We start from the raw sequence: 24,900 nt of genomic DNA, 5'->3' as shown, positions 1-24,900 counted from the left end.
TTTCTGTACAACTATTACATCAACAGCTGTTTTAGGATTGACCATTTCATCTCCACACCTACCATAAAGCCTCTGGTCCAGAGAGGTCAGCAAGCTCTGGCTGAGTCCGATTCACATGAATAGTTCCACTGAGAGTAATAAGATAAGGCAGCATACAGACTCAAGTGCTTTGCTGAATCAGGGCCAAAGCCTCCTAAACCATTTTAACCACAAGAGAGACAGAAATCTGAGCCTCAGCATTTTACTCTTGAGCATTATATAATATTACGAAGCTCCCAGACTCCAGATCCCTTCCTTCTGAATTGGAGCCAAAAAGCAGATACAGGCTTGCCCAGGAAATTGCAAAGTTTATTACTTGTCCAGGGTTTTCCCACATCTTGTGCCATTTCACATCTTCTCTCCTTGTGTTTATATGATATTCTAACACCCAGAGAGCAGCCCCACTTCCTTAAAGAAAAAAAGCAGGAAACTAATGCCCTAGTGCCAGCATCAGCAACTCGTCCACAACCTACATCAAGCCAACTATAAATGCTTTCTAATGGTTTTTTAGAGAAGCATTAGCCCATGAACTTCAGTGCTCTTTCCTAGCACTGTATGCCACCAGCCCCTTACCCTGTCCATTTACATCAGAGAAACCTCTGTGGATCTACAGGGCATACTAAAAAGGCTCTGACAAATAAAACAGTATTTCCAAACCTGATCTCACTCATCCTAACAAGTTACTGCCTCCACAAAATTTGTACAGTGATCTTTAGAACTGTATGGATTTGGAATACGTGTACAAGTACAGGATCCCTGTCCCATTCTCTTTTCACTGTTGAACCTGCAGGATTTCCAAGCGAGATTATTATTTCAGGATTATTCCAAGCAATAATCACAGGAGAAGCTGAAGTTTTCAGAACCATACTTAATAGCCCGATTTTGTCAACACCATTCAGGAGGCTGCTGTTGTATGTAGGACCCCTCAGCTTTAAGCTCTTTTTCAAAAAAAAAAAGCTGCTCAGGTTAACCTCTTCAGTGAGAAACACTGCTCAAGACAGCAACTCCTGCCCTGCTTTCAATGCCCTGATGAGCAAAAATAAAAGCAGGGCTTTAGCCAAGAATGGGGTGAAGAGGACTCCCGCTGTAAGTGGTCTTTTAAAGGAATATCACATGGGAGCAAAAATACTTGGGCTTTTCCATCATTTACTGCTGGCATCAAAAAGCTGTCCGAGAGACCACTGGTAAGAATCAGTGTCAACCACTGAAGAATGTATGAAGTCAGAAATGCACACGTGTAGGGAAACAGCCTGTCCCATGAGCCAGAGCGCTCCTCAGCACTAAAACCAGGATGCAGCCCTGTAACAGAAAGCTCAGAAGACTAAAGAGAGAACTCACTTCCCAGCATTCACAAGTTGTTTCAGAAACTCAGTTATATGTTGAACTGTAACAAGATGACACACCCGGAGGTCAGAGAGAGGCTGTAGCTCTGAGCTGAATCACAGTCTCCTTTTAACAAGGAGCCTGAGCAGGCTCCTCCTTTAGATGCCTCATAAACTGTACCTGGGATCAGCCCTTGGTGCTTACCTGAATGAAGTATTCAGGTACATGAGTTCTGCTCCCTGAAATGCTGCCTAGGTGATCCAACCAGTGACACTGCTATTTGCCACTCGGGGGGAAGGCAGGGAGGTGGGGGAGTGTCAGAGAGATAAATCACAACTGAGGAAAAACCAAACACACGGGACAACCAGGAGCAGAGGACAAAACCATACAAGCTGCTTACAAAACAAAGTACCTGCCCCGTTCCTGCTTATCTGTGGTTCAACAGCATTGCTCAGGAGAAGGGAGAGATGGCATAAAGGGTTGAATCAAAGGAAGACATGGACCTTCATTAGCACCTGACTACTTGCCTGCCCCAGCCCTTCTCAGTCAGGCTGCTGCACCTCACCTTAACCAGAGCAGCAACTCCCTCCGTGGGTGCTCCCAATACACTGGAACCAGCAGTATTTGCAGTTGGGTTCTTCAGAGGCATCAGACCTTTCTATCAGTATTTTCACGGAGCACTTGAAAACAAGCACTTTTAAGACAACAGGCACCTCACAATGCAATCAAGCGTGTGCTGTGTGCTCATCTCCGAAGCAGACTGCACACCGATGGTTCAACGCAAAAGCCGGTCACAATCCAGGACGTCCCAAAAGTAAAAATAAGCAATATCCAAATCTAATTCACTGTACCCTGGGGTAAGTGCTTCGGCAGGAAGGACACAGAAGTCCGAGGAGAGCAGCCAAGAGCACAGAAATCAGGCCAGATTTCCCTGCGGTATGGCAGCGATTTTTCAACAGATGACTTCTGGGAACACTCTGCAACACCTGCTGTAAACAAACAAGTAACCAAGCAGAGTCTGTCTTGTCATTTGGGACAAAGGTTCAATAACTTTTCTATTAAAAACGTAAACCCTTCTACATTTCAGGTAGTGAGTGAGGTTTATATAACGGACCTTCTTATCCAGGGAGGAAACGTCTCTCTAATGTCTTCATGCTGAGACAATTTAATAAGTAGCACATACTTTATAAATCTCATTTGTGTAAAGAGGAATGGGAGCAATTTCAGTCACCTCTTCAATTAGTTTCCCTTTGAACAGCAGTTACAAAATGGAAAGCTCCAAGTGGCTGCATAGGAAATCATCTCTGGGCATTCAGAATGAATCTAGAGATTCTTAAAAATTAGACAAACAACATTGTGTTAATTAACGTACTGATTTTTAAACTGCCGCAAAAGAGTTTAACATTTGCGAGCTGTTCAGATCACCCAACTTAGTGAACAATTTCATCTCCCTTATTTTTATAAATCACTGTTCATTCCGCCACTACTTCTCCAAAGAAGCACCTGTGAGCCTTGACCTACAGCACTGCATAGAATATGACAGTACCTGACACAGGCCCTCAGATACCACTCAAGCACTACACAGAAATGATACTTAGAAGCTACAATAAATAAGAACAAAGACACAAAGTTAAACTCCCAGAGTTAGAAAATACAAATATGAAGATAATCTGGACATTTAGCAAGAAAAATTTCAGCCTTCCAATTTGCCAAGTTCAAAAGCAACTAAAGCCAGCCTCTGCTGAAAGCTGTTGTCTTATCTAAACTGAGGGCTAATTCTCCACCGTCCGTTTGGAGAACATGCCTGATCTCAGTCAGGGTTCATACATGCCCATTATATTACCAAATAAAAAATAGTAATAAGAATTACAAAGCCAGTAATAGTGATGCTGCAGTACCAGCTGCAGGACCAGCTGTTAGCTTGGTTCGCTGACCCATCCTCTATCACCAATGGCTCACGAGACAAGTCTCTAACATCAATACAAACCATTTTGGCCATATACACAGTGAAACAGCAGATGGAACAGAAAAGAATCATGCAGAAGCTTTTTTCCTTCCATCTTTCCTAACTGGTTCCATCAGGAAAATCTTATCTACAAAACACACTCCATAGCACAACACTACAGTGGGTTTAAGGGTGCAGCACCACCATCTCACCTAAGAGAGGGCAAGTAAAACTGCACCCTGGCTACCTCCCAATGTATGGCTGTCCAAATTCAGCACCTGAACTCATTCCTGAGTCTTGCAATCTCATAAATCCCCTTTAGCATATACCATCCCTTACCTCTTGGGTTACTCAAACAACATTCACTAAAACAAAGGGATGCCCCCAAGCAGAACTATGTTTTGCATAATAGAGACTACTGACCACACCAGGCAAGTTTGGCATTAATTGGCAATCTACTCCCTCTGCTGTAAGAAAATGCTCTGCATCTGGACTTGTTCAGCTCCGTTCAAAACCCAGAGGGCTGTCAGAGCATAAGGCTAGATTTCTCACTTGTAAGCCCACAAGCTTCCAAGCAGGGATAAAAGATCCAGGTAAAAACACATACAGGGGCTTGGGGCAGGGGAAGCAGCTTCAGTGACTCTAGTGCTGAACTCCAAGGCTCCATGCTTTGAACTTAAGTAGAAAACAAAATACGCTTTTGTCCAAACTGAGCAAGAATTGACTGTTCAGATACTCACACATGCAATCAACTTCATTTTCAAGTTGATTCTCCCAAGCACCAATTCTAACACTGCCTATTCAACCAGGCACAATTTATTCTGCAAACAGATCGAAAAGATCCAGTAGTTGTGATTGCCACTGAAGCACCAGTTCCTGGTCACAACAGGAGTGAAATAATCTAAGTGATGCATTGAAACCAGACTGCTGAAAGAACAAAAAAAGAGCAGAGAACCAAAATGAACCCTCTTCTGCTCCCAACAACCTGCCCCACTTCACTGCTGGGAAGAAGCTGCAGCTTCACTAAGTTTGTGGGTTGTTTTTCAAAGACATCTTTCACATACCCCTTCTCCCCAGTAGCAATACAGTCACGAAGAGCGAGTGGAAAGCAGGGCACAAAGTGCTCATGAGGAGCTGGTTGAGCCAACAGAATTGTTTTGTTGGGGTTTTTTGTTTGTTTTTCTGGTTTTTTTGGTTTTTTTTACCACCAGGCCCTCGCATGGCTCTCGACTATCGACCAAAGCGATGACTCCAAAGCTATGGATTGCCTTGCAACAGTTCAATAGCAAGCAGAAATAGTGCACAAAAGATCCGTTATTTTCTAAAGTTTGCCACCTTTATACCGTTCCCTTAATATGCCCAGAGCACATTTTGTTGCCATGATACTTATGTTACTGTCACGGTAGGATGTAAATGGTATTTAACCACCACGTCCATATGAGCAACAAATTTTCCAGACACAAGGAAAAAAGTGAAGGTCACAAGGATTTCAGGTTTACTTCCTATATGCATTTTCACAGTATAACAGATGTTTACAGTTCTTAAAGCAGTTCAAGAAGAAAACCCCACACCATTGCCTAGAGGCAAACTGCACACAAACACTGAACATATTTCCCTGTGCAGCCCTGCAACATCAGTTGCCCACCACAGAAATCACATCACCACCACCCTTCTGGCAAAAGAAGCCACTGGTTTATCACAAACACAGCAATAACAACAAAGCCGTCAGTAAGAACAGAACCACATTTGCTTCTGTTCGTAGGTCCAAGTGCTCAAAGTCTCATACCTTTGGCCAGGAGACCAAAGATCCATCTAATTTTGCCCAATCTACCTGTGCCCAAGTTTTGTCACCATGAATTTCCTTGATGGACTTTGGAACTAAGACATACAAATGCCCTGGGTCTAGATTTCACTGGGTTTTCAGCAGCACAACTTAAAACTCAAGAAAATTAGCTTGAACGAGAATCAGCTGAGGGCCGCCCACCATTACTTTAATGATTTCTAACAGTGAAGAACTGAATGTTTGTTGTTTCCTGTAGTGCTCTGCACACACACCTATAACCACAGAATACCACTGTGACTAGAGATGCTGGAACAGGGTCTCACCGATGGAACGTTTCATGTTGTCTGTACTTGTGCAGTTCAACCTCCGCCTTCTGCACAGAAGAACAAGTCCCACCCATCATCAAGAACGTTTGCTCTCAAGCCATAGAAAGGACGTCACTGCCAACACTCTGGGAACACACCAAGGTGACACCGTAACAGCTAATTCTTACGAGCCTGGAGAACACATTGAGTATGAAGTACAAAGAAAATATTCTCATTCATCTACAAGTATTTTGATGGTCTTGTGATGTAAATTATTGAAGCTCCTGGCATATGCATGCTCATGGTATGCTCTGGTCTGTCCTGAACTGATGGCCATCCAGGGAAAAGATCGCTTTATCTCCTAACACCTTTAGGCTGATCTTCTGCAAGGTAGGAATAGGGTCTTGTGTCTCATGCTAAGTTCTTTGTGACTGTAGTTTCATCATGCCTTTTGGTCAGACTTTCCATCTCTTGTCCAAGTGACCAGATAACACACATCCCACCCTCCAGTCAGAGAGACATGTCTTAGAATCAGGCAAGCTCCTCTCCTCCAAGCTCCATTTTTTCACTTAATTTCTTAAGCTTGCATGTCATGTGAGCTTGTGCGATGATAATTCACCAGCTCCAGACAAACAGCCTTTCTGCTTTGAAACCGTCAGGACTAGTTTGAGAGCTGAAATTACAGGTAGACCTGTAATTAGCTTTAAATAAAGGTCCCTGCAACAGGAAATTAAATAGCAGGACCATTTAGCAATGACCACCACAGCAGACATGGCTGTCACTCCTTTGCCTCCAACACAAAACCAGCTTTGCTGCCAAGCACAACCCAAGCAGGATCCTGAAGCGCTACAGAAATGACCATTTACAAAAGCGTCCTCTTTCATCTCTGAAAGAGGACACTTAAGATCGGCATGAGGCATTTTCATCTACAAATCAATTGTTGCCAAGTGGAGAACTGCATTAATTCCCTGCAATCACAACCACAGACGCGAGAAAGCCATTAGCAACGTAACCACATGGCAAAGCCCGAGGCACCCACAAACCTACATCCAAAGACTGACTTTTGAATGCACCAAAGGGCCAGATGTGGCTGCTGGCTGCGGGCTGCTCAGCCTGGCTCCCCAGAGCCAAATGCTGAGGCAGTGGGAAGTGGGTTGAGTGTATTTTTCCAAAGGAGTCCTCCAGTCAGAACAGACACCTGCAGGAACTACTCCACACAGTGACACCTGTAAGGACAGAGGGGAGCTCCCACCCTCACCCGAGGGACACATCCACTGTCATGGCTGCACCATGGGCAAGCACCAGCTCCACCTCTACCAGGGCTTATGACAGGAATATGAACCCTACTCAAGCTTCTCCTGACCTTCACAAGAAGCTGAGCCAAAGCATCCTACGATTTTTTCCCATTTTTCTATTTCTGAGAATTACTAAACTAGATTGGAAGCTTTCGTTCATCTAGAAGAGAATGAAGAGTGCTCACTGAAAGAGCTTTTAAAACTTACTTTCTTTAAAGGTTATATGACCTAAGGATAGTTAAAAAAAATTAATCAAGAGGCAGGCTGTCATTTCAATGCACACAACATTTAGCTGAAGGTAATATAACTTTTGCCTGCATTCTTAATTTCTTATATCTGGTTTGCTCTGTCTCATCCATTTGATAGTGCTGCAGTCAAGTAATCAAAACATGGAATCCTCAGTCTTCATTTCTATGTATTAAGTTTCACAGAAGCAGCTGTGACAGTTTTTTCCTAGAAAACTATTTCTGGGTTTCATTCTAGTTATCTATACAGCCTGAGAGGTTTTTTTGAGCTACGACTGACTCAGTGCCCATAACTGATCTTGCTCTGGCATAAAGCTGAAAACTGAGAGAGTGTCTCTTGCTGTCTACTAGAAACAAAAATAGAGAGATAAAACCATCCAAATATATCTCGCTATAAAATCACTCAGGAAAATGTTACCAAAGCACTTCCTGAACCTGACATTCTCAGCTCAAGAGACAAATGCTTGACATGAAATTGCTACAATGAGAATGTCTGCTCAACACCCTTTGCAAGCCATACAATCACAAGAGGTAAAGTTGAGAACACACTGAAAAGTCATAGGCAAAATTGAAAGAACTGAAACTTGCCCTGAGGCCCATTCACTGTTATTGTCTGTATCTAATCTGGACAGTGCCCTTGGCCCCGCGGTTGAGGAAAAGCAATCTGTGACTGGGATTTCAGTGCTGCTTGCTGTGAGACTGATGGAGAAGGAGAGAAAGCCACAGGTGGAGCCAAAGACCTGGTGAGATTTAACCCTCTTATTTGCAAGTAGGATTATAGACTGAAAGGGACCACGCTTCTTCCCTTCCCTCCTAGACAGTCGAGCATATAAATGGTATTTCAAACCATGCACAGCACTGCAGCTTGTCTGAAGGGTGCATATGCAGTGAGTATTACAGAGGAGTATTGCACAGCTGGGAAGGAGCTGCATTCTACCCTTTGTACTGAAAAGCTGTTGAAAAACACCTCTCTGGGTAAGTGTGTAAAGAAACCACATCTGCAAGCAATGCCCCAAAGGAAACCATTTTCTAATGAACATAAGCAGTGCTGTGACCAGGTTGACTCCTGATGCTCTTTCTCTGACCTGACATTTGGAATTTTAGTTACCCACTCGGGATCAAGCAAGCACGGACATTTCTGGATAGCAGCTGCCTATGAGTTCAGTGCGACACAGACATTCCTTAGGGACTCTGTCTGCCCAGGATGAAGCCCTACTCTCTTCAGAACAGGGCAAGCTGTGTCAAATAAGCAAGCCCTCTGAGTGTCTCTGATACTTGACCACAACACGGAACCAAAACTTCCTCTCCTCTTTTTAACCAAGTGGTTTTCTTCAACCTCTTTTAAACTTCTGGGCTCCCTTTAAAATCTTTTGGAGAGTCAAGAAACCTGTGAACAGTGACATTCAGGTGGGATGGGCAGCATTTGCTTGCTCATTTTAACAAACCACTGAGAAGCCAACAGACCACCGGGTGCCCATTAGTAAGAGACTAAAACCTGGGTTTCCAGGCTGGGGTAGAACAGTGGTGCATTATAATAAAGGGCTAATAACATATTTAGGCCTGAACTTGAATCCTCACGTTTGCTCTGTAAGAACACTGCCCAGACAAACAATGCAAACCCTGCAGGTCATGAAGGGATGGAAGGATACTGCTTTTACAGGCATGAAGGTGGGAAGACAAAAGGCTACGTTCGATTTGATTGGCCTGATAGCGTTGTGTATCTGGAAGTGTGACTTCAAGAAAGCGTATATGCGTAAGACACTGCCACCCTTCTCACTGCCTTCCTGCACACAGCCATCTTGCGTTTCCAAGGCCACACTCTCAAGTTGCCTCAACTGAATTAGCAGTTTCAAAGCCAGTGTCAGTTGTCAGTGCCAGAACTCTGTGTGAAAGCTTCCAAGCCCATTGAAAAGAGCCATGTCTGGTCAGTCAAGAAGCCAGTTAAACCAGTGAGGCTGTGAAGGTCCATCAAGGCTTGGTTTTGAGACTAAAATTTAATTTGGGAGTTCTGAGCCACTTAACAAATTCTCTATCACTGCTTCAAAATGATAGGTAACAACTAGAAACAGCAGTCCAAGCAACTTGGTCTAAGTTATCACACTCTTGCCAAAGAAGCAAATAATATCCTGTCAGCTTGCTTTTATCCATGGAGACAGCAGCAGCACAGTGCTGAGAGCTAAGTCACCGTGTAAATGTGAAGCAGTGATGGCAATTGAATTCAGGTTATCTTCTTGACTGTCACTTCCGTGTTCCCACCACAAAGCCACCCTTATCACAACCACACCGTGTGATGACAGATGACTTGCTGCAGTTCATTCCCCCTCCTTCAGAGCTTCCTCATTACTATTCCAAACCCCTAAACCAGCCCTAGACCCATAACCAGCAGTCTCCTCTCTTCTCTTGCTCTGCTCTCCCATGCTTCTACCCCCAATGTAATTGATTACTTGCAAGACAGCTATCAAGAGCTATTGTAGTACTTACCTGCCCCCAAAAGGTACCTTCACCTTCAACCCTGAGGCTCTTATGGTTTGTTTCTCCTGTGTGTATCCCTCAAGCCCCTTTTTCTAACCCTGACTTCTCTTCTATACATCTCAGCACTTTCCCCTTAATTTCAGTCATACATAGAGGACTGTTCCTTCTCCCGTCTGACACACCTTTTCCCACTTCTTATAAAGCTACGACTTTCCACATTTTTACTGTTCCCTCCTTTCTTCAACAGCCCTTCCTACCCCAGGAAGGCATATGATTTGGTATGACAAAATGTTTGATTAAATTAGAACATAAAATGTGCAGTAAGGGTGGGATTCAGCTTCCAGGCTACCTTGTCTCCGCTTCTATACTTAGGAATAAGCTCCATTGTCCGTTACAGATCTCCACTGACTATAAACAGAGCCAAGATGCTGGGCTGTAGCTTACATGCCTACACATGAACACTTAAGTTTACGTGCCTTAAGCTACAACCTGCATCCCACGCAGTGTCTTAAACACTAGCTAAGAGAGCGTTCTCAGAACACAATTACAAACAGTAAAGAATCACTAGATGCATTTAATTCCGTAGCAGGGGTTCCACAGAAATCAGGTCTGGGCCTACAGTTTCCAAACACCAAAAAATCCCAAGGAAGCATAGGACTAAGGTATAATAAACTTGCAAACAAGTCAAATAACGTGAACTCCCATCACAGGCAAAAGATATGACGAAGATTAGAGGGCTTTCTAGACTAAAAATGCTACTGTAAAAACAAATTAATTTCCAGGTATCTTTTGGCCCACACACTCTACAGACTAGGTTACAGCCTTTCCAGTTTTATAGTGCATGAAGAACTCGTTTCACTGCTGAAAGTGAAGTGAATCTTCTTAGATTCCTCTCTTCAAAACTCTTCAGTACACAACTATTATCTTCACCTGCTCCTGTAATGACCTTCTAGGTAGAGTCACTTTCTACCCCTATTCCCTCCCTTCTTGGCACATGTCCTGCCTACTTTGGGGAGGACTTTGCTGAACTGAGTTCTCCATTAGCACTTCCTGCACCACTGTCATCTGCAGATTTCTCTTCTTCCCATCCTTGCACTAGGAAACTCCACAGGCCCTCTCATCCTGATCTTCATGGTCACACAACAGACTGAACAGGAGACACTTTGCATGTTGGCAAATTATCTATAAATACCTAGCTTTCTAGCATGCTTGCCTGCAGCATGACTCAAACCACACAACTCTTACACAGCAAGCAAACAGCCCTAAGAACAGGATTTACACCTGACAGACATCAGCATTTTCCTAGGCTTTAATTCCTTCAGAACTTCTTTTTGAACACAGCAAATAAAACAAGCCTCATCATCAAAGAGAGTTTAACACACAGGACTCATTCGATTTCTGAGTTTGCTTCAGCAATACAAGCAATAATGACAATTAATAGCAACACCTCTCTCCCAAGTCTCCTTGATAAACTAATCCCTTACCTCTTTACCTCCTTTATTTTCTTAATGCATCTTCTGTTCTTAAAACTTCTTAGGAAAAGATGTACTTGAATAACTTGTTAGAAGCGTGCTGAGTGTTTGATGACAGCAGGCATCCTAAAGAATGTTTATACTTTTCCCTGTCAAACAGGGTAGCCAAAAGATTATTTCACCATAAACACTGAGTACGGACCTTCAAGAAATGCTTTAAATTCTAGGGATACTTTTGTGCTTTGTGTAGAACATACAAACTTAAGTATTATTGAATATGGACCTTCAAGAAATACTTTAATGCTAGGGATAAGTTTGTATGCTCTACAAAAAGCACAAAAGTAAGTATTAACACTTGCCCAAAGTCAAACAGAAAAAAAGCCAGCACAGAAAAACCTTCTCTCTGTACCTGGTAGATGCCAACCCCAGGCAATTCCACTTGCAGGTGATTTGCTTGGCAAGAGATCAGCACAGCGGTGAGAGCTAAGTCACTGCAGAAATGTCATGTTCCCATGGCTGGTGGGACAGGGTTTCACTGAAAAGGTGAATGCTTTCAGGTGAAAATGCTTTATCCAAAAAGAGAGGATGATGTTTCAAGTAGCCCATGGAGACTTTTTTCCCCCCAGATCTGAATTTGTTTTAGACATCCCAACACAGAAAAACAACATGATAGTATTCAGTTTCCCAGTGTCCCCACTTAAAGCACAGGTGAGCTCTGACCTGGCTGAGGTCCTGCAGCAAGCACAAAGCGCTCCAAGCCACTGGCTGGCAGGAGTTCCAACGGTCTGTTTGTCCAGGCCTCAGCAGCAGGAAGCACTGCTCAGCCCTCTGGCACTACGACTCACACAGCTACTGCTCCACATGGATCAGAAGCTCATTCCAAACTACCAGGCCCACAAAACTTTTAGCTAAAGAGCTGAAATGGAAGTCTGGCTGTTTCCTACTTACTTCTCTTTCCACAGTCCTCCCCCTCCCCCTCTTTTCTTCTGTGCCTTGCTCTAACAACTTACTAATGTGATGAGACTAAAAGCACAAGATAAACTTTGAGTAGGTACAAACAGCAGCCCCAATATCTTTTATAGCCAGAAAGATGCAGGCAACTCGCTTTTGATGCAGCCCTGTTAAAGCAGGGAGAACAAGGTCTGTCAGGAAGGCATCCATCCCTTCAAACCTGGGATACTGCTGTAACAGAGGCAAATGCCATCTAACAGCCAGCACAGCCACTGCTGCTCTCGGATCCCAACCTTCCTGTTACCACCCAGACAAACCTGCCAGCCCTACGCCTTGTATGCCAGCAGAGAAGTCCCTGAAGCTCAGCTCTGCAGTGCTCAGCTCCCTCCTGCTTTCTCAGCATTCCGTGTCGCTGCCTTGCCAAGCAGTGGAACACAGACCTTACAGCCTATTGACCCCACAAGAGAGATCCACTGCAGAACTCTTTCACTGCTACTATCCAGCTTCCTATTTCTGAGTCAGAAGACACAGGCAATCACAAAAAGCATGTAGTTTTACAGTATCTGTATCTTGCACGCCTAACCAAAGTCTCGTTCCTTGCCTTAGTCTTTAACACCAATTCTGCTGCTGTTTACCAGAACTTGCACCAGTGGTTCCCGTATCACAACACCAGTAACAGTACGAGCTGCTCTTTATACTGAGCAGCATTCATATGCTGAGAAACACTGACAATAACATTTTGTCCGATAGCATGATCTGAATACCCCTACCAGAAGCATGTTTGTTACTCAGCATGCTATCTATCTTTTCCGTGTGTTCATCTTCGTGCTTAACCTTGGAGGTGAGTTGAGATCGAAACTAATGTACATAGGCCAGAGCATTGGCAGATCATGATTTATACTGATTGAGCATCAGAAAACAAGGATGCCTTGGATTTTTTTTCCCCTCCCATCCAAGGTGCAGTGCCTTCTCCACTTTTCCTTTCCGCCACCCAATCGTTCAAAGAGTTCAATGGAAGGAGGAAACCCACTAATATGTGCATACAAACCTGTAAGCCTGCTTGTTTCAGACAGACATTCAAATGTACCCACTTGGCTTCACTGCTAAGTGGAACCCTGTTCCTAGGCCTGGACTCATGGCTGTTCTTTGGCACAAACCAGCCTGTACCACCCACTGTGGGGATAACGCAGACCGAGGCATCACGCAGCAACTCCCCAACCTGCCCGCACAATTGCAGCAAGCAGAACTAAACCTCCGGGTAGTCACAGAGGCGGCCTCTGGGCAATGCTGCTTTGCATCCTTACAAGGCATTACTCCTGAGCCTGGGCAGCTAAAAAGAATCTAGAGGGACAAGGTGCATGAATCTGTGCAATTCTAGCAAAATCCTTTTATCTTCTGCTCTAGTGACTTTCAAGTGAGTATTTCTAAACACCTAATCATGTCCCTTAGCACTATAAGTCACTGCAGATGTGGCAACCAACCAGAGGCTTAACTGGATCAGACAACTTGTTTTATTTCCTGTGTGTGACCAGCTGTTCTTTACACAGTTATTGCAACACACTTTGCAGTATTTGTTCTTCCTTCCCTCTGTGTCTCCAACATTTTAAAGCATGAAGCTGATAAGCAGCCAAGGGCTGATACACTACAAATGAACCCAAGCAGTAACGTGATCCTGCAGCCATATCAGAGCGACGTCTACTTCCAGGTTTCATGCCAACAGCAGCAGGTTGTGCTGCAAGGAGAACCTGCCACTGTTCCAGCCTCTCCAAAGCTTGCCAGCTCTGCTTTATGCCCCAGGGGAAAGTTGAGGGGTAAACTGGAAGGAAAAAAAGGAGGAAGAAGCCCTGTGATGACAGTTGCCATTAAATAGTTTGAATTTGGACAGGTCCCCAGGATGTTTAATGTATTAATCAAAGATGCTTTTGAAAGCTCGTGTATATACTAGAAACTAAGCTGCAGTTGGGAAGGTTAGAGCTATGCAGACACACAGATGGTTTGCCTTCAAAGCCTGCTCGTTTCAAAGCAGTCTAAACCCTCTCCCTCTTAGGCCAGTAACACTGTATCAGGTAGCACCCATTGTGAAATCCATGTAATCTCTTCAATGAGACTTTCTCCACAGCAATAGAAGGGCAACTGTGGGTAGATTGCCACAGACACCAGGCAAACCATCCCAGAGCCCATCCCTTCTAGGTGACTGGCCCAAGCTCACAGCAGATTAGAATGGCACAGAAGGCATCACCATCTGCTGTCTCTCTAGCATGCTGTGCAGAGTGAGCTTTGGAATCCTAGGCCAGATCCCAGAAGACAAGTATTCCCAAAGACACTAGCATTAACTGGAGACAATCCAGTACGTGTCAGAAGTCTTCCCCATCACTTCCAAACCCCACTTAAGCAGCTGCAGCAGATGGCACCTACCTCTCACCAGACAGAGCTGAGCATCAGCCTGGCAGGAGCAGAGAGGTCACACCGTCAGGCATATAAATCCACCGCTGGTCTCCAGTGTCCAGCACACTGTGAGGCTGGATGAAGTCTCCAGTGCAGAGTAGTCAAATAGGCCACGTGCCTTGGCAACATGAAACTCCACCGTAAAGAGGCAGACAGAGAGACAACGACTATTGTGGAAAAGAGGAACAGGTATTAAGAAAAATTTATACACACAAAACCCAGAACCTCATGAGTGTCAGTTCAGTGTACAAGACCCAAGCAACTGCAGACAAAGGAAAGGCAGGAAAGAAAGCAAGAAAATGAGGACACGTGTAGAACAACTTGGGGGTAGCTCTCTGTCTAGGGTGCCTTTGGGATAGACAGGGAATTTCCCCTACTTAAAAAGTAACTTCTCCTTCCAGAACTACCTGTCTGGCACCTTTCATCAGGACACAAATTAAAAGCAATTCAGTGCACTCCTAAGAGCAGCACTACAAAGCAGACACTGCAGCCCTGGCACAATGCATTATGTCAGGAAGGTGCAGGAAAGGAAAAGATACTAGAAAATGCAACCTTGAGGCAAATCACACCAAGTCTCCAACGTTCTAGACCCACTCCATGGTATTTCCTAACGGCCATACAAATGGCTGCAGCGGACCTCGAGCACCCTGTGATGATGTGACCTGCTAAAGGTTCAGCTCTCAGATTTTATATGCAACTTACATCATTCATCTGTGCCGCTCTTTCCTGCATATGTCATGTCTTCAGACATCTCTTCTATAGTTGACCCAAACACAAGAAAAATAAAACAGGCAGCCAAGCACTTAGCTCGAGGTGTAGTGGAATTCAGCAGCTGAAGTTGGTGAACGGCAGCTGAGCAAGACAAGCTGATGCTGCAAGCAAAGGAACAACAGCGTAGTGCAGGCATTTGAGTGTTTTCATAGTCTCCTAGTAACTCCTACAACACCAGCACAACTGATATTACCAAGTTCATAGCAGAGACTTGGTTTATAATTTTTCCATGCCCCATGCACTGTTAACTCCCAGTTCTGCCCAAAAACTGCCAGCAAGGGTTAAAAAGTCCACCAGCTCTCACCTGGCTAACTCTGACCGAAACAGCTTTCACATGAGGTCTCACCTCTAGTGTGAATAACGGTGTGATGCATGTAGCCTTCAGCAGTCACTCCTACAGGCTGCTTTAATGTCACGCACATGCATGACATTCCCGAACATGAAGCTAAACTTGGAAAAGCAACTCCAGCAGCAGCTGTCACCAGCACACTGCAGTAAGGGCCAGCAAGAGGCCTGCTGTGCACTGCAGTACAATCCACAGGAACAGCTTTCCTCAGCTTCCGCAGCAAGACTCTGTTAATTAACAAGGACTTCCGAAGTTAGTGTGCCTATTACCTGGAGCTGACGGCCATGGGATACCACATCCCCTAATGCATTCCCATCCCAGAGAATAAGGTACGATACTATCAGAAGAAACCACTACTGACTGTATCAAAAGAAACCACCACTGACTACAAAAGAACAGAGTGCAAAAAGATTCCAGTAAAAAAAGATGTCATTTTAAATCATAATGAAGCTTCCAGCTGTCCTTAAGGTGAAATGGAACGGAATTTATTTCTGACATTACTCTTCCTGGTACTTTCTGCAAGATGAATGTCACTGGATGATGGATATTATTGTGATTCCCAGTTTCCAGTTGTGGTTCCCATCATCAGCTGCCCCAAAGGGACAAGATAGAAAGCAGAAGCAAAAAGCCAGCTAAAACAGGTTACCCACAGTCATACAAGCTATTTCCAGGTTCCAAGCTGAATTGATTCTTGACATTATCAGAAGTCGAAAAAAATTCAAAGCAGCAAGAACAGTCCCTTATCAATCCCAACAATAAATTTCTATTTCAAAATTGCCTAATGGCTCATAGGGCGTCACTTGGCATCAGTTGTAAAGAACCGTAGAGAGAAGAGATGGGCAGCTAAAAATGGAAAAGTGAAGTTTAAACAGTCTGGAGCACAGTATCACACCGATACCGAGACCTCGGGTTACTGTTTGGCAAATTATATTTGAGTATGATAAATACAAAGGACAGGAAATTCAGAGAGGAGTAGGTCATTCCAACCCAACTCCTCCTGCAGGAAGAAAGCTTTGGGAACGCCCCTTCATGTGAAAGTACTGACTGAAAACTTAACCTATCTGGTCCACCACTCTTTTCATCACTTACTCACACGACAGTCATCAAAACACAATCACAAGGCAGCCCAGCTCCAGGCATTTACAACCGATGCAGTTGTGGCCCCAGCGTGGCCATCGCTTTACACGCCTCCCTAAGCTGTGTTCATTTTAGCAGCGTTCAAACAAGTGACTGTGCCTTGTGCAGGGGCCCTAGCACAGCACTGCAGTGCTGGCTTTTACCTTGGTAACACCACACGGTAGGGATACACTGGCAAACTCAACTGAATACCAGACTGCTCCAGAAAACTGCCTTTACTAAAGAACACTTTTGCTAATTGTAAATTAAAGACAATCCTGTACTGTAACTATTCCGAGGGAATTACTTTATTTGCAGTTTCATGTTGCATTTTAAGTCTCAAGGGACATCAAATATCACTTTCTGCATTTTCCCATTAGAGCAAAACAAGTACCCATTGCTTCACTGAGCCTTCACAGCTGCTTCAAGGTATTTACAATTATATTCAAGACAATGATCAATATGGTTTTTGCTGGTAGGAAAGTTCAATTCCAACTGTGCTATTTTTGCTGCAATGGAAGTTGAATTTTGTCTAACAGCAGCTCCACCTTGTTCTCAATACAGTCTCTCTCACTCACAGATCAGTCTGAACAATCACATCAGCAGGGGTCGAGGGAGAAGAGCTCCCTATTCAGCTTGTGTCCCTCCTTCAACTGTCTGATTCTGGAACGTTACAGAACTGCTTTTTAGCAGTACCTGCTTTTAGGACATTATTTTCAAACAGACCACTGCTTGACCGACTAGGCCATTGCTTTACAGCCTCCAGACACGCTGTGGCTAAGACAGGCTAAGCATTAATACAGAATTCTTCAGCAGTGCCTCAGCTGTATCAGTTCCAAATGGATGTCCCTCTTGCTTTGGTGTGCACACGGCTGAACAGTGCTTTTCCTCAAAGATTAAAATGGCACAGCTGAGGCATCAGATTTAGCTTACAGATGATGCAAATCCAGCAAACGAAATGAATGCAACAGAAGTGGATTTCTATTTTTTAGTAATGCTTTGAGAAGGAAAGTGACTTTGACATGTCTGACAAAATATTAGCACTAATTAGATCAGCTGATACGTGCATATACCCCACCACTGCCGTAGCTTCATCCAAAATTCTGTTAAGCTTTCTTTGATTGAAGAACAATATACTCAGCGTTCACCCAGTCTGTACAAGTGGATTACATGTCTGCCATAGGTACAAAATGTTGCTAGGGCAGCTTTCCAAGCTGTTCTGACAAGCAGGCAGAGGCAGCGGAGCTGTGCTAAATGCATGCAAGCTGTCCAAGATCAGGAAAGCTTAAGCAGCTAAATAATATTGCTGCATTTACCTAGGTAACAAGTTCCTTCTCCTAGTGAAACCATTCCTCTGACATTGCCCAGTGTAACAGAGTCTCCATTTCTCAGTTCAGCCCTCTGGCATTAACACAGGAGCGCACTGTATCTGGGGCAGCTCTAGTCCCAACTGAAATGCCTCAGGGAGGTGGGATGGGTCTCAGCCCTTTTAACACAGCTATATCAAAAGCAGGCTCAAAAGAAATCATTTAGAGAAATCCAAGTAAAAGCCGTTGGAAAGCAATCAGGGCTTCTCCTAGTGCCTCTACTAGAGTAAGTAATAAAGATGTATCCTTGGCTCAGCAGGCAATTGCAAATGGCAATGCTCACTGACATCAAGCAAGCTGGCCTTCAAAGTGACATGCAAGTTCCCGGACATTCTTGTAAGTGAAAAGCCCTTTCAGGGCACTCAGAATCCCACAGCTCCACTAGTATGAAAACATGAACTGAAATAGCCAAATGCATCAGGACTGGACTTGAAATAACATCAGTAAATGAGATTCGTCATCTCAGCCTCAACACCTGAGTTCAGAGCCATTTGCATCTCTTCTCAGGATCCATTTTCTGGGAGACTGCATCAGGAAGACAAGACAGAAAATCAAATGCCTAAACAGAATTAAGATCTCTTCTGCACCTTGTTAGTGAGAAAACATTGTCTGTACATTCGAATGCTTCATCCCTTGCTACATAGCCACAGCTCGATAATAGAGTAAGCGTCTGGTGGCTGACAGGCTGTCTGCCTTCTGCAGCCATCGGCCGCTTTTCAATTTTTCTAATCAGCTAAGCAAAGGAAGAAAGTACAGTTCTTAAATTCTGCAATTGTGAAGACACTATCGCCTGCACTACAAGAAAGACTGAACAGCACCAGGAATCTATAGTGAATCCATGTGATACTTCACTGCTCAGAGGGAAAAGTCCATCACCATCCCAAGCCTGTTTTGCAAAGTTGTCAGAATTCTTTATACAGGTCCAGGCATGAACATTTGTCTACGTGTGGCAGCAGAGGTGTAGGGGGAACCGCTATTTCTCCATCTGGTTAGAGTCACTTCCATGGGACTCCAAGCATGAGGAAGGAATAGGAAGACCTCTGCCTCAGTTCCTTCATTTAGGCCAGTTTTGGAGTACAAGAGAAAAGGATTTAAAGTACATAATTTTATCCCAAGAAAGAGGGGAGGTAACTAGGGACCAGATCCTTCTATGTCATATTTCAGAAGCCACTGTGTTCGAGTGTGGCATGAAGCACATATTGCCCTCTTCCTCTTGACAATGCCCCCCCCCCAAAAATCAGTTCTGAGCCAAGAGATATTATTACTCATCAGTACGTACATGCTAAGCTCTTTTGGGCCATGCAATTATGTCTGCTTTTCTCCACAAGGGCATTAAAAACATGCTACATAATCATTACTGCACTTGAAGTAGCTGAAGAAAAAGCACACTGGGAAAAAAAGTCAGTGCCATCCTTCAACTCCCCAAAGGCAGCAAGCCAGCCATGCTCTGCAGGCAGTGCCGTGCACCACACTAGGTTGGCCCCATTTGTGCCCTGGGTGCTAGCTGTGCCATGGTTTTTTCCTCCATGCACAAATTTTACAACTAAGAAAACTGTGCCTCATGGTACCACAGGGGCTACATTATCTCTGCCACATCTTAAAACCAGGATCAGCTTGTACACAACATGAAGAATCAGGATAACAATTAATGAAGACTAAAAGGATATTTGCTAATTTCATCTCCTCATTCACCTCTCCGTGGGCATCTAAACACACAGCTAAGAAGCCTTTTCCTGTTCACTGATGCCACAGAACTTAGAAAACCTGCATAAGATCTTAAGCTGCGAGTGTTAATTTTAAAATCTCAGTGATGTTCAAGAACATTTTCCTGTTGATTTCAGTGAACATAACATCTTCCTACCAGAAAAATCTTGGTAGCGTTAAGGGCTGTCCACAGCTAGAGCCTGCAAATACACACACAGATACAGACACACACACATACAACACACAATGCATCCCGCTCCCGTACGGATCTCACAGGGGAATCACCTCAGGGAACCTCAGCACAGCAGGTTCTCCGCTGTCATCACAGGAGCCAGACTCTCTCTCAAACATCAGTCCCGCTGATTAGTGAAGATGTACCACACACTATTACTGTTTAAACTTTGCTGCACAAAGTAAAGCAGGTCATGTACTCTGTGCGCTGGAATGCAAAAGGAGGTGGTAACAGAAACCACCAAATCGCTGCAGTTCCATTGTGTTACAGAGTCCTTGGGGCTCGGGAGACACCACAGTGCAACAGGAACCACCCCACAGATCTGAGTGCAAAGGGTCTCACTCTTGTTGTGCATTCTTAACTGCAAAGCCTTCCTATGAGGCAGAGCTCAACGCCAGCCTGGTCCTACCTGTGCCCCATGGCAGATGCCCGAGCAGTTGGTGCTTCAGAACTTCTCCAAGCCTGCGCAGTCCTGGGAACAGCTCGCACCAAAGAATGGAGCCACGGACGGCCTGCTTGGATGAGCTGGTGCGAGGGCTGCACGGCCACATCACTGTCACTTTGCAGCACAGGCATTCCTGGTCTGCAAGAGAAATCCTGAGAAGCTGGTACTTTCTCCTGAAATGCTCCCTGAGCTCTCCCTCTCCTCTGTTTTCAGAGGCCCCCGTACACATGGAAGATTCTGGCACGCCACAGAAACACAGAATGGTCGAGGTTGGAAGGGACCTCAGGAAATCATCTTGGCCAACCCCCTGCTCAAGAAGGGCTCCCTCGAGCTCCTGCCCAGGACTGTGCCCAGACAGCTTCTGAACACCAGCCCTGTCCCCGCTGGGTTACAGCTCCCTCCGCTCCTCCGGCCTGTCGCAGAGTGCAGTCACCTCTCCCCCACAATGCTACATGCCATTGGTGCCTCCAGCAAAGTGCCACAGGAGCAATCACACCACTGGTGGCTTTGTGCGGGGCTGGAACAGGGGGGCTGACATTTTTATTTTCAATGCTACAGAAAGGCATCAATTCAGAGCACAGAGAGATAAGGCTGGAACAAGGGAGGGCAGGAGCCGGCTCCTTACCGTTATCAGTCCTTATCTCCACAGACTGGGGTGGAGCTCGGGGCTGTGGGTGGAATCACACGGAGCACCCAGCAGCACAACAAGGAGGGGCGGGGGGGTAAGAATTGCCCCACCACAAGTAGCTCGAGTTCTTTAATATTCAGTCTTTGTCAACATTGTTTCCCTGAGACAGCATAAAATTCCTTTTGCAATTGAAACTCTTGTGTGTTTATTCTACTGAATCCAAACACCTCTGTTGCCGTGTGTTTGTCCCCTTTGTGTATGCACACACATATATATATAAATTAAGGTACCCTTAAGTAAGTTAGTGTGAATCTTGTCATTTTAGAATCTGTGAATAAGTTGCTTTTCTTTCTTTCAGTATTTCTGAATTATTTTGTAATAATAAATTGCTGTTAGCTATTAATAAACCTAGATTTTTCACTAAACCATTACCCTGTCAATACTTTCATCTGTGACACTGCTACAAGAAACAAAAGGTTTTACTCTGTATTTTCAAAACATGCAAGGCTGAATTAAATTATAATTATGGACTTATGGCAGAAGATAAACGTCTGCAGCACACACCCAGAACTTCTCTTGCATCAGATTTTTGCTTGAGCATTGAACATTTTACTTAAACTAAGCATGCTCCCCATTTTTCTTAGGGAAATCTTAAAAAAAAATATGAATTTTAATCAACCCTTTTGGAGTCCACAGGAAGCAGAAGCCCAAAATGACAGCTCAGAATTATGAATTGCCCTATCCTGCAGGACTGTTATCACTAAAAGCCAAGAGATTTAACACCCAAGGTGGACAATTTTTAGAAAAATCCGATTATTATGTTCACATTTTGTCTCAGCATTAAAGCCTGACAATTTTTATCATAAATTGTGAGTGCCATCACAATCACTTTTAGAAAAAAAACCTGTACCAAGTCCCAAAATATTTTACATATTAAGAAGATATCTATTAGCTTCAGGCTACATGCCAGGATACAGATTACAGTTCCTGTCTTGACTGATAACAAGGACCAAAACAAAGTATTGTCTGTAATGAAGTTAAAACTCCTTCTATCACTATTCATCATCAGTAGCAGAAATTAGCTTTGGGTTATTAAAGCTGAGGATCAAAAGTCCCATTCAGAGAAGTAATGGTAATTATAGTAAAAATAAGGTAAAAAGCAGCTTTCTGGAAGTAAAAATTGGTAAGATGTCCCTAGCACATAAATGCAAAGAAAGGAGAAAAAAAAAAGGAACTTACAGCTGTGCCAGGACCAGTTACTGAGAGCTCAGCTTCATCATTCACTCCTCGAGCTTTCTGCTAGAGAGGACACACCAGGGGAAAACAGGGATAGAAAACATCTTCCCTCCTGCCAACTTTGGAAATTCAAGCCAACAGGAGTTGAATTAAGTGCAGCATTCAGATGCCATGTGGTGTAGCCCCCAGCCACAGGCTCAGCTGCTGAGTATCACGATGCCGATTGTAACAGCTCATCACAGACAGCAGACAATCCTCTGGGTCACATTTATCAAACCACGCAGCACTAAGACGAACCACACTGCAAGGCTCATCAACACAAAAGCAATCCAGACTTAACACGGGTATAAGCAACACAACAAGCACTTGTCAGGGAAGGCAAACCTCTTAAATATCTTAAGAGTCCACACAAGTCAATGGCCAGCAGCTCCAGTGAATCTGATCACACCCTTGTCCCTACTATATAAATAACCTGTGTCAAAAGGGACACGACAGGTGCTCCACAGCAGGTAGGAAAGGCCGTGCATTTGTCTCCTTCCCCCCTCCCAGGGGGATACTATATAGCAAATATAACGCGCATAATCCACAAACACACATGCACTAAAACTTACTCTTTTGGTCCAAAAAATGAAATAAATGTCTTAAACTTCCTAAAAGTTCTCGCTTTTCCCACGTTCACCTTCCCTGCCTTCTTCCTCATTCTCACACTAAACTGCCTTTTCCAATCTCCATGGCCACTCCTGGATTTGAAAATCATCCTCTGCTCAAATTGAGGAAGTCTGTCCATCTTTTTCCTCTGTGTATCTGGGCATAGAAAAGAGGTTTATTGAAGAGATGAAGGATTTTCTGAGAGAACTTCTAAACAGTGTATTCAGGACGTATCACTGAATTTTCTGTCCAGTACATGACTACAGAAGCCATTCATTTTGCATGTCTATACATAAAATAGTTTCATCCCACTCACCTCTTCACCTGGCTGCTTTTCAGTCCAGGGCTGTTTCCTGAGAGAGAGCATGGGCTGGAAACAAAGCCCTGACAGCCACCACCTGGACCTGCTAAGGGTGCGCTGAGGAGTGTCCACTCACTGAGTGATGCCCTGCGATTCTTCAGCCTCAGGATGCACACGCCTCACAAACTCTTTTTCTTTCAAGCCCCTGAGAAATCCCGTGGTTACTTGTGCCCTTTGGAAGTTGTTCTTTTGTCCCCTGTGGGAGGGAGAAAGGACCAATGCATGGCTTGATACCTGGGAAGGCCCCTGTTTCTGCAGCCAGTTGATCCACCTGCCTTGGCAGCATATTCCCTTTTAAAGCATTTCCCCCTGCTCTGCACTAACACAAAATTTCCTGATACAGGACTACTGTGGAACTCCTTCATCTTCATTCTGAGATGAAAATTTTGAACTTTCTCATTCCGGTTGCTCTTCCTGTTTCTTTCCCTTTACATCTTCTTTGATATCTGCTTCTTCCCTTAATTACTCTGATCAGACAATTTTAACACCTTCATTTGGTTGTTCCTCTACTTCGAAGCAACTCTTGGCGGCTTAAACAATATATGATATAACACACCTTGCCTTTTACTTTTAACACAGAACTGTGTTTAGACATAGGTACTTTTTTGTACAGTTAATTTGGAGACCTTGTTTAATCTTTTCTTTAGAAAGGGTGGCCTTCATGTTCTTAGCAATGCCACCTACCTGCTGATAAGCCAAGTATTATCACCATCATAAGCCACATGGCAGATTATGGGACTTACTTCCTATTCTGAATAGCATATTGTAAGCCTTTTTTCCATGTGCTATGATGGCATGCGAGTGGGCTTTCCTTCACAACAAGATCCACACTCATTCACTAGACTCTTGGACATTCCTCTGTAACCATAACACTGTTAAAAGTTCTTTCATGTATTTCTGAAGATGACCAGCCTACAGGAACTTCAGGGACATTTTCTGGGCCCAATTTTTCCTACCTTACATTTCTCCAAACACCACCACAGTATTTACACCACAAGTTCCCTCCTGTGCACTGGAACACACTGCGCTAGTGACAACTCAATTATTTCTTCAGTCTTGCAATATAAAATAGACACCCTAGGCAGTACAGAATTAAGTTGATGCTTTTCAGCAGAAATTCAAGGCAAGTTTCTAATTATCATGGTTGAAAAAAAAAAAAATCCAAGTGAGACTGGACAACAGCTCCCCGCCGACACATGTGCTAAACAAACCTGTCAGTGGTTGCCAGTCTGCACAACAGGCCATGAACCTCCCGGCTTAGCCCCTTCTTCTTGGTATGCCAGCATGAATGCAGCTGCACCTGGAATGACCCTATGAGCAGGGTCCCTCTGCCATCACCCTCTTCAGTCTGCCATGGGATGCTATGAAGTTCATTCAGAGTAAATCCAGGATGAATCTGCCCCTTCCTGCCATAACCCAAGGCAGAAGTCTTCTTGTTCTATGGAAACGTTGCCTGATGTATGGCCTAGATGTGGCTGTGGGAGGGAGGGAGTCTGACTAAATCAGATGGTAGTAGCCATTGTCATTTGCTTTTGCCTCTCAGCCTTTTGAAAAACCATTCATTCCAATTCTCAAGATGAAATTTATATGCTAATTATCAAACTGGAATTTATATGCTAATTATCAGCTAATACTTGTCTTCTGTTTAAAGCCCTTGAGGAAGCTGTTTCAATTTATCTCATATGCCACCTAGAAAGTTACTCTTCATTCCATGTAACTGTCTCCAAGGGGTGCATTCACAGCCTTTGTGTTGTATAGATAATAAGCAATG

At 44.1% G+C, this 24,900-nt stretch overlaps 1 long non-coding RNA gene and 1 pseudogene across 1 annotated transcript; both read right to left on the bottom strand.

Annotated features, from left to right (window-relative positions):
* The window catches only part of LOC141951307 (ras-GEF domain-containing family member 1B-like), a 90,642-nt pseudogene extending 87,777 nt beyond the window's left edge, over positions 1-2,865 (bottom strand).
* A 10,672-nt stretch (positions 2,866-13,537) lies between these two features.
* LOC141951309 (uncharacterized) lies at positions 13,538-22,329 on the bottom strand. Its single transcript, XR_012631321.1, has 5 exons — positions 22,124-22,329; positions 20,221-20,394; positions 14,978-15,147; positions 14,246-14,442; positions 13,538-13,646 (listed from the first exon to the last, which is right to left on the bottom strand). It is a non-coding gene; the product is annotated as an uncharacterized LOC141951309 (long non-coding RNA).
* Positions 22,330-24,900: the final 2,571 nt, after the last annotated feature.

This window comes from Strix uralensis, chromosome 17 (assembly GCF_047716275.1).
Source record: "Strix uralensis isolate ZFMK-TIS-50842 chromosome 17, bStrUra1, whole genome shotgun sequence".
Lineage (NCBI taxonomy): Eukaryota > Metazoa > Chordata > Aves > Strigiformes > Strigidae > Strix > Strix uralensis.
Note: the sequence above shows the minus strand (reverse complement) of the source record. Positions and strands in the feature narration are given on the sequence as shown.